Source organism: Nannospalax galili, unplaced genomic scaffold (genome assembly GCF_000622305.1).
Source record: "Nannospalax galili isolate Female #2095 unplaced genomic scaffold, S.galili_v1.0 scaffold210, whole genome shotgun sequence".
In the NCBI taxonomy this organism is placed as follows: domain Eukaryota; kingdom Metazoa; phylum Chordata; class Mammalia; order Rodentia; family Spalacidae; genus Nannospalax; species Nannospalax galili.
This window is the reverse complement of record NW_008329365.1, coordinates 2,016,867-2,024,875: the sequence shown is the minus strand read 5'-3', so window position 1 is coordinate 2,024,875 and position 8,009 is coordinate 2,016,867. Positions and strand designations below refer to the sequence as shown.

Here is an 8,009-nt window from a genome sequence, read left to right as displayed (position 1 = left end):
TTTTAAGGTCAGGTTTATCAAAATGAGTCTCACAATGTTACATTTTCTTTTTAAAAAGGTGGTTAAGGTGTAAAAGTAAGTTACAGGATTCTGCAAATAAATTGTGAAAATCTAAATTTGGGTTAAATTCACTGGGTAGCATTCACTGAAATGCTACCATTTATATCATCACCTCCAAAAGGGACTAGAAACCAGTTTCAGTATTTTTGACCCAAAGATACATTTTTTTCTTTTTAAAAGATAAAGCAGTTGATTTTTCTCCCTGTGCTGAATGGGAAAATAGGCCCCTTTAGTGGCTGGGCCACATCCTTCAAGTAGGTATTATTTTAATTAAAGACTAAAGATGTTTTGTGGTTCTGTTTTAAATACACAAGGAGGTTTTCAGGAAGACCAAGAGTCAGAAAAGCAATTCAAAATGGGGAGGAAGGAGTGGAAGGTCGGGAAGTAAGGAAATAAAATTAAAGACCCTCCGAGTGCAAAGGGATCCTTCGGAAATCGTCTTTAACAGAGGGAAAAATATCCTCTCTTATTGCTGCATGGGTCTCATTTTCCTTTTATGAAGTTCTCTTTAAAGTGAATTTTGAGATAGATACTGCGTTTTAGGAATGCTGGGCCGGCAAAGAGTGGATGCTCGCTGCACCAGGCAAGTTCACAGGTACGCACTCCTGAGGCACGGCGTCCTCCATCCTCTCCACGTTTGTGTCAAGGCTCCACACACGACCTCACGGCTCAGATGGTCCTTTCTCCAGGACCCGGCGCCCACCGCGAACGTCCCCTTGCCAGCACGCGGCCGCCGACGCCAGCCACCCGCTACCCCACCACCCCAGCCATTGCGCCGTGGTCTCCCCGAGCTGTCCCGCAGCCTCGATCCCTCCCGCTCTCCGTGCCAACTGCGGGGTCCGGCTGGCTGAGGTCTCAGGACAAAAAGTCTCGCTTGTGGTCAATTACTCGCGAGCCCCCGCACCGCCCCGGTCGTGGCGTGCAGTTCCCGCGCCCCGGGAGCCCGCAGGCCGCAGAGAGCAGCCGCGCCTTTGCCCGCGCGCCCGGGCTGGGCGGCCTCTTAGAAACTTCCCTCTCTCATCACCCATCCTCGGAGCGCAGAAAGCCGCTGTGGAAGACCCTCGATCGTCCCCAGGGGGCACCCCGGCCGCCTCCTGAGCGCTGGGGGATTTGGGCGAAGGCACCAGTCTCCCCGAGTTCGTGGACCCTCCGGGACAGCACCCCGCTCCCACCCCTACCCCAGGGCTCCAATGATCCGCAGCCCCGCGCATTTCGAAAGCCTTCCCAGCTCGCCGGCGGCTAAAGGACAGCCACCACGGAGCGCGCGACGGTGGAGAGCCACCGCTGAGCTCGGGGGTCGCCCCTGCGCTCCATCCCGCGCTGCGAAGTGTCCCCCATCACCGCATCTTCCGCTGCCCATGGCCGCAGACGCGGGCAGGGAACAGCTGGTGGTAGTGGTGGGGGGGAGCGTGGTTTTCAGGAGGCCGTGATGGGGCACACTGGAGGGACGTGGGCTTCCACGGGTGGGAGGGGGCAGGCAGGAGGCCTTGCAGGTTACCGTGCGCCCACCGCCCTGGCCGCTCATAGTGACCTTTCCGAGAAGCCAGGGACCTCTGATTTCGCCCTTGCAGGATCACCGCCCGCGGACCCGCTTGCTGTTACAGCGCTTGGGACTAAGGAGACGGTTTTATTATTATGTTGAAGTTCGTCTGGGATCCACGATACGTTTTTCAGAATTTGGATTCTCTTTTTCTTTGGCCATCTCTTTCACCTGAGCCACACCCTACGTCTGCCACCCGCTCCTTCCTGCCCCCCCCCAAAATGGCAAAAAATATTGTAAACGACGCGGGGGGGGGCGCTCACGGGAATGCTAGGAAACCTCGGGGGGTCGCCTCCCTGATCTCACTCGCGTGGACTTGGGACAGGGTGGGGTCAGCCATAGGCCGACCCCTCAGAACCGAAAGTGCAGTTATTTCCACGTAAACTCAAGTCCCTCGGGCCTGCATCCGAGTCCCAGACTTGTCATGCGTGGGGACGCACAGTAGAGGCAGGGACCAAAAAGTAGGAAAATTTTTTAAAAAATCACAAAACTTCATCCCTGCCTTGGGCGCGAAACCTCGACGCGCCTCAAAAAAGAAGGTTGGGGAAAAAAGCAGGGCGAAAGGGCGCGCAGCCGGGGGATTGCATCATGTGCGGCTCCCCCTTCAGGACATGGGCTCCGAACCGCGGCCACCATCATGGCGCTCGAGTCCGGCCGCTGCTTCCCGCGTCCCCGAGCGTCCCGGCCACCGCCAGCAAAGCCTCAACCGCAGCGTTTGCAAACATGTTCCTCGGCCCGGAGAGCCTGTCCCCCCGCCCCTTCCTTCCCTTTGTGTGCGTGTGCATGTGCGTGCATACGTGTGTTTGCGTGTGCGTGCGTGCGTGTGTGTGTGTGTGTGTGTGTGTGTGTAGGGGAGAAGTTGAAGATTATTTTCCCCCTCCTCTCTTTTTTTTCTCCCCCCACCCCCCACCTCCTGTGCTGGTGGTTGTAAACTTGATTGGCATTGGCTGCGCCCACTGACCCCTGCACCGAGTCCACTGAAGATTTAAGGTGGATCCGAGACGCCGCAGCTGCAGGCGGAGCCTCTCGCTCTTTACTTAGTTTTGGAGGAAAAAAAAAAAGCAGCCCAAACCGTGCGCCCGCTGCGTTTTACGAATCCCTTGGTCCCGAGGTCCGCGGGTCCCCGCCCAGTCGGCCGCGCTTCCCCCGCCCACCTTCCCCTCCTTCCCCATTGGCCCGCGCGTGCAGTTTGAATTTTTTTTTTTTGGGGGGGGGGGAATGCTTGTTTTCTTGTTTAAAAAAAAAAAAAAATACTGTACCCTAGATCATGTGATGGGACCCAGTTCGGCAGCCCGAGGTGGGGTGCTATAGCTGGCTTGGTTGCAGGCGGGTGGGAGCAGGATGGGCGGAGTTTTTCGATCCAAAAATTTCCCGCTCCTTCTCCCCCACCCAAGTGCAGTTGACAGTGTGCAGGCGGGAAGCGGCCGGGGTATAGCATAAAACACTCCTGGATGTCCGGGGAGCGCGGGCCCACCGGCTGCTGGCCAGAGGTACTAGAAGGGCGCGGGCGGGAGCCTGGCGAGGACTTACCTTCCCCTGCCTTGCAAAGGTAGATTTGGGGGAGGGCGGGAACGGGTAGGTGTCCTGGAAAAGAACATCTTCCCCATCAAAGGGGAAACAAAGTCAGAAGGCGTGGATGTAGAGCAAAAAAAGGTGTTATTTTAAGAGCCATTCTGTCCAAATCCATCTTGATAAAGGCAGTCGTGCCATTTTTTAAAAAACTGAATTAAAAAACAAAACTGTCTAATTTCCAGTGTTTTTGAGTGAGCATTATGTTAAAAAAATGACACAAAGAGTACAAAGTGCTCTTGATTTCTGGGTCTGGAAACTCATTTGAATTAGTGCTTTAAGATTTAGAACAATTTTATTTGTGGCACAGTTCGAATAGAAGTGATAACCTTTTAAATTAGAACCAACTATGTTTTATTTACAGTGAAGATTGTAAACGTTTATAATAATTCAAATATATGCCCCAAACTAGTTTTTCTTTGTATTAGTGAGATAAGTATACATACACACCTTTTTTCTTTCCTGCCTTCCTGTTTTTTGTTTGTTTCTTTTCTTGGTCTATTTCAGCCAGATAGCCAGCCCTAGCCCTCTAACAGTTCCTAAACCAGTGTGACATTTTTTTTAATTGTTAGCTGTCCCATTCCCTGAAGCCAGACAAACCCATAAACTATCCCACCCCACTAAGCTCCATGACCCCATCATAAACAACCTGTTTGTGCTATTAGCTAGGCTGTGTTGATTTACTGTCAGATGTGGTGCCTCCAGAGGACCCACCTAATCAGGGTAGACAATCCGTAAGGAAACACATGTCTTAATATAAGGAGTAACTTTTTGGGTTGAGGACTATTTAGCATCAGGAAACAGTGAGCTCTTCATCTGGAGTGTGAATCAGTCACTAGTCTGGATCCTTCTTTGATAGGAACACTGTAGACAAGATGCAGATAGCAAATGGCTATGCAGATTGCATTCAAAGTTTGAGCCTGGCATGATAGAGCACACCTGTAATCCCAGGAAGATCGGGAGTTCAAGGCCAGCCTTGGCTACATAGGGATTTGAGACTAGCCTTGGTTACATGAGATCCTACCTCGAACACACAAACAAGCAAACAGACAAGTGGTCACGAGTGATACTGATGAATAATGGTAACTTCTATTGGCTGTTTTAAAAAAATAAGTCTGTATCTCCCCTCCCCTAACACCCCCCCATGGCAGAGATGAAATCTTGCTGTTTGCCCAGGTTGGCTTTAAACTCTTGTGCTCAAGAGATTCTCCAGTTTCAGTCTTCTGACTAGCCTTGTCTATAAGTGTGTGCTACTGTACACAGCCTAACTTTTCAAGTTAATATGAGGCCTAAACTCAGCCTCAGGAACCACTAAATAGAATTCTACCAACATCTAGGTCTGGGAAGTACTGCTTGATGGGTAGTACTTCCTATACAAGCATAAGGACCTGAGTTTGGATTCCCAGCGCCCATGTAAAAAGCCAGACTTGAAGCACTCAGGAGGCAGAGGCAGGTGAGCTCAGTGAGTTTGAGGCTAGCCTGGTCTACATAGCATGTTCCAGGCCAGCTGGGGCTATAGAGAGACCCTGTCTCAAAAATACCAAAAAATGGGGCTGGAGAGATGGCTCAGCGGTTAAGAACACTAGCTGTTCTTTCAGAAGACCTGGGTTTGAATCCCAGGAACCACATGGCAGCTAACAACTGTCTATAACTCCAGTTCCGGGGGATCTGTCCTCTGCGGGCATTGTACGACACAGGTGCACTTACCTACATGCAGGCAATACACACATACACATAAAAATAATAAATAAAATATTTTTAAAAAAGCCAGACTTGGCAGTGCATGTTTGTAACCCTAGATCTTCGTAGTGGATTGGGGGGCTGTGGAAACAGGCAGATCCCTGGGGTTCAATAGCCAGTTTAGCCAAAAAGGTGAGCTCCAGGTTCAGGTTCAGTAAGAGACCCTGTTAAAAAAAAAAAAGATGGAGAGTGATCAGGGTAGACAGCCATTGACCTTTGCCACCTATGTGAGCATGCGCACGTACTTACATACACATGCACAACACAGCATATACCACACATGCATACACACAAAAGAATTTTACTAATAGCTCACACCTACTATTTACTGGAAATTGGTATTGCTAAGAATGGACCCATAAGAATGGAGTTGAAATAGGGCGTGTCTCTCAGGAGACAGAGGAAGGCAGATCTCTGTGAGTTCAAGGCCAGCCTGTTCTATATAGCAAGGTCTAGGCTAGTTAGGGCTACAGGGACACCCTGTCTCAAAAAAAAAAGGCCCAAAACAAAACAATAGAACTGAAAAATTACTGCATATTGATGCATAGATGTCCCAATATAATAACACTGTGCATTATTAATGTGTTTGTGGTGTTGCTGGTATGACCAGGCCAAGTACAACCATACAATTATGTACAATGTATAACACTTGATAATAATAAAGAACTTACTAGTATTACAATATACTTTTTATTAGCCAGGATGGTGGCATACACCATCAGGAGGCAGATCCAAGCAGATCTCTTGAGAGTTCCAGGCCAGCCTGGTCTACATGTGAGTTTCAGGCCAGCCAGGGGCTACATAATAAAACCCTGGCTAAAAAAAATAAAAAAATTAAAAAAAAAACAAACAAACAAAACAAAAAAACCCCTAAAAAACACCCCCCCCCAAAAAAACCCAAACCCACCCCAGTATACTTTTAATTGTCATTTTAGGGCATATCCCTACCTATCTCTATATGTAAAGTTAACTGTAAAAGAGCCTCAAGTTGGTCCTTCAGAAGACAAAGGCACTGTCCTCAAGAGATGACAGTTATATACATGTCACAGCTCCTAAAGATGTAGAGGCAAACAATGTCCAATTGATGATTTTTCTCAGTGCCAGGATCATACCCAGTGCCAAACCATCTCATTCTCAGCCCTATTTTGTGTTCCTTTGAGACAGAGGTTTGTTATGTAGCTTAGGCTGGCCTTGAATTCACTGTGTAGCCCAGGCTGGCCTAGAACTTAAAGCAAGTCTCCTTCCTCAACCTCCCAAGTACACACCTGGGATGTTACACCACTGCACCTGGTTCTGATGTTAATGAACTTGATCCTGTGTAGGCTAATGTGTGTGTTTGGAACTTAGTTTTTAACAAAAAAATAAATTTAAAAGTAAAGAAGTAAAAATAGAAATATAAAATAAAGAGCTGGGGGGGGTGTTGTAATTCTGTTGGTAGGGTGCTTGCCTAGCACAAGGTCCTGGGTTCAATCCCCGCTACCACATAAACCCTGTGTGGTGCCTGTAATCCTAGCACTCAGGAGGGAGAGCCAGGAGGATCATAATTCAAGGTCATCCTCAACTGCATAGCAAGAGGGAGGCCAGACTAGGCTATATGTGATCCTATCCAAAATGAAAACAAAACCAAAAAAATAAACCAATCAACCAACAAAAATGAACTTACAGATTAAGTAGATAAAATATTTTTTAAAAAGTATACAATGTGTTTTTAAGCTAAATGCTATTATAGGAGTTAAAGAGAAAAAAAAAATCCATAATGGCACATGCCTGTTTTACACACACTTGGGAGGTAGAATTCAAAGTCATCCTTGGCTACAGAGTAAGTTTAAGGACAGTCTGGGCAACACAGGAAAAATAAAAAAAAATTTTTTTTTTAATTTATAAAGTAAAAACCTTAGGACTAGAGAAATGGCTCAGTGGTTAAAAGGGCTTACTGCTCTTGTGGAAGACCTGAGTTTGGTTCCCAGCACCGGTCAAGTAGCTTAAAACCACCTGTAACTCTAGCTCCAGAGAGATCCAAAGCCTCTGGCTTCCTTACCCTCACATGCACGTACACATAATTTTTAAAATAATAAAAATAAATCTTCGTCTAGGGCATGGTGGCACACACCTTTAATCCTAGCACTTGGGAGGCAGAGTTAGGTGGATCTCTGGGAGTTCAAGGCCAGCCTGGTCTTGCATAGCTAGTTCCAGGCCAGCTGGGGCAACAGGGAGACCCTGACTTGAAAAGACCAAAAAAATAAAAATAAATAAAAATTAAAAAATCTTCAACTATAAATACAAACAAACCGTTAATATGTTATAGAAATGAACTTAAGACTTAAGAAAGAAATTGTTTAAAATAAATGTAGTTTCTCCCAGCTGTCCAGTGTGTTAAGTCCATAGCCCTGCACAGCTTCGTACTGGATCCCAGTGAGTCACTGATTTTACCAGAGCAACCCTCAGCCCTGCATGCTCTGTTTGTGGTTAAGAGTTCTATACAGATGTATCCTTTTATATCTGTTTTTGTTTGCTTTTGTGACAGCCAGTCTCAGACTCACTATGTAGTCGAGTATGATCTTAAACATGGTCCTCCTGCCTCCTCTCTTGCCTCTGCCTCTCAAGTGCTGGGATGACAAACACATACTAGCACAACCAACTTCCACTTTATTATTTTTTTCCTACTGTGTTTTTACTCTATAGGGTGTTTTAGATACTGTATAAGCTATTTTATAGTTTTGTGTTTTTTTTACTTTTCTAGGTTTAGATATGTTTGGATACATAGATATTATTGTTATAGTCACTTATAGTATCCAATCTAGGACATACTGTTCATGTCACAGGTTAGGAGCAGCAGGCTCTGTTGTGAAGTTTTACATGTGCAGCCTGCCTAACCATCTGCAGTGCGCTCTGTGGTGTTCACACAATAACAAATTTCTTAACAACACATTGGTCAGGTGTCCCTGTGATCAGCAACCCATGACTGTGTGTCCGATGAAATTCATCACAGATCTCTGCATTCTGTGAAGGCAGACAGGGCAGTCCGATATATTATTAGGATGATTGAGAAAAAAAATTAGACTCCAAAGCTGGAACAGGTCACTTGCGCTATCGCTATTCT

The 8,009-nt window shown here is 47.0% G+C and overlaps 1 protein-coding gene across 7 annotated transcripts in view; it reads left to right on the top strand.

Annotated features, from left to right (window-relative positions):
• Positions 1 to 2,892: 2,892 nt before the first annotated feature.
• Positions 2,893 to 8,009, top strand: part of Apold1 (apolipoprotein L domain containing 1) — a 77,123-nt gene continuing 72,006 nt past the window's right edge. For 2 of the 7 annotated variants that reach the window (XR_003850284.1, XR_003850283.1), the window contains exon 1: positions 2,904 to 3,149. The gene's annotated coding sequence lies outside the window, so the exon portion shown is untranslated. Of the gene's footprint in view, positions 3,150 to 8,009 lie in introns of all 7 variants that reach the window. The other 5 variants (XM_029565690.1, XR_003850280.1, XR_003850281.1 and 2 more) reach the window with 5 other exon arrangements.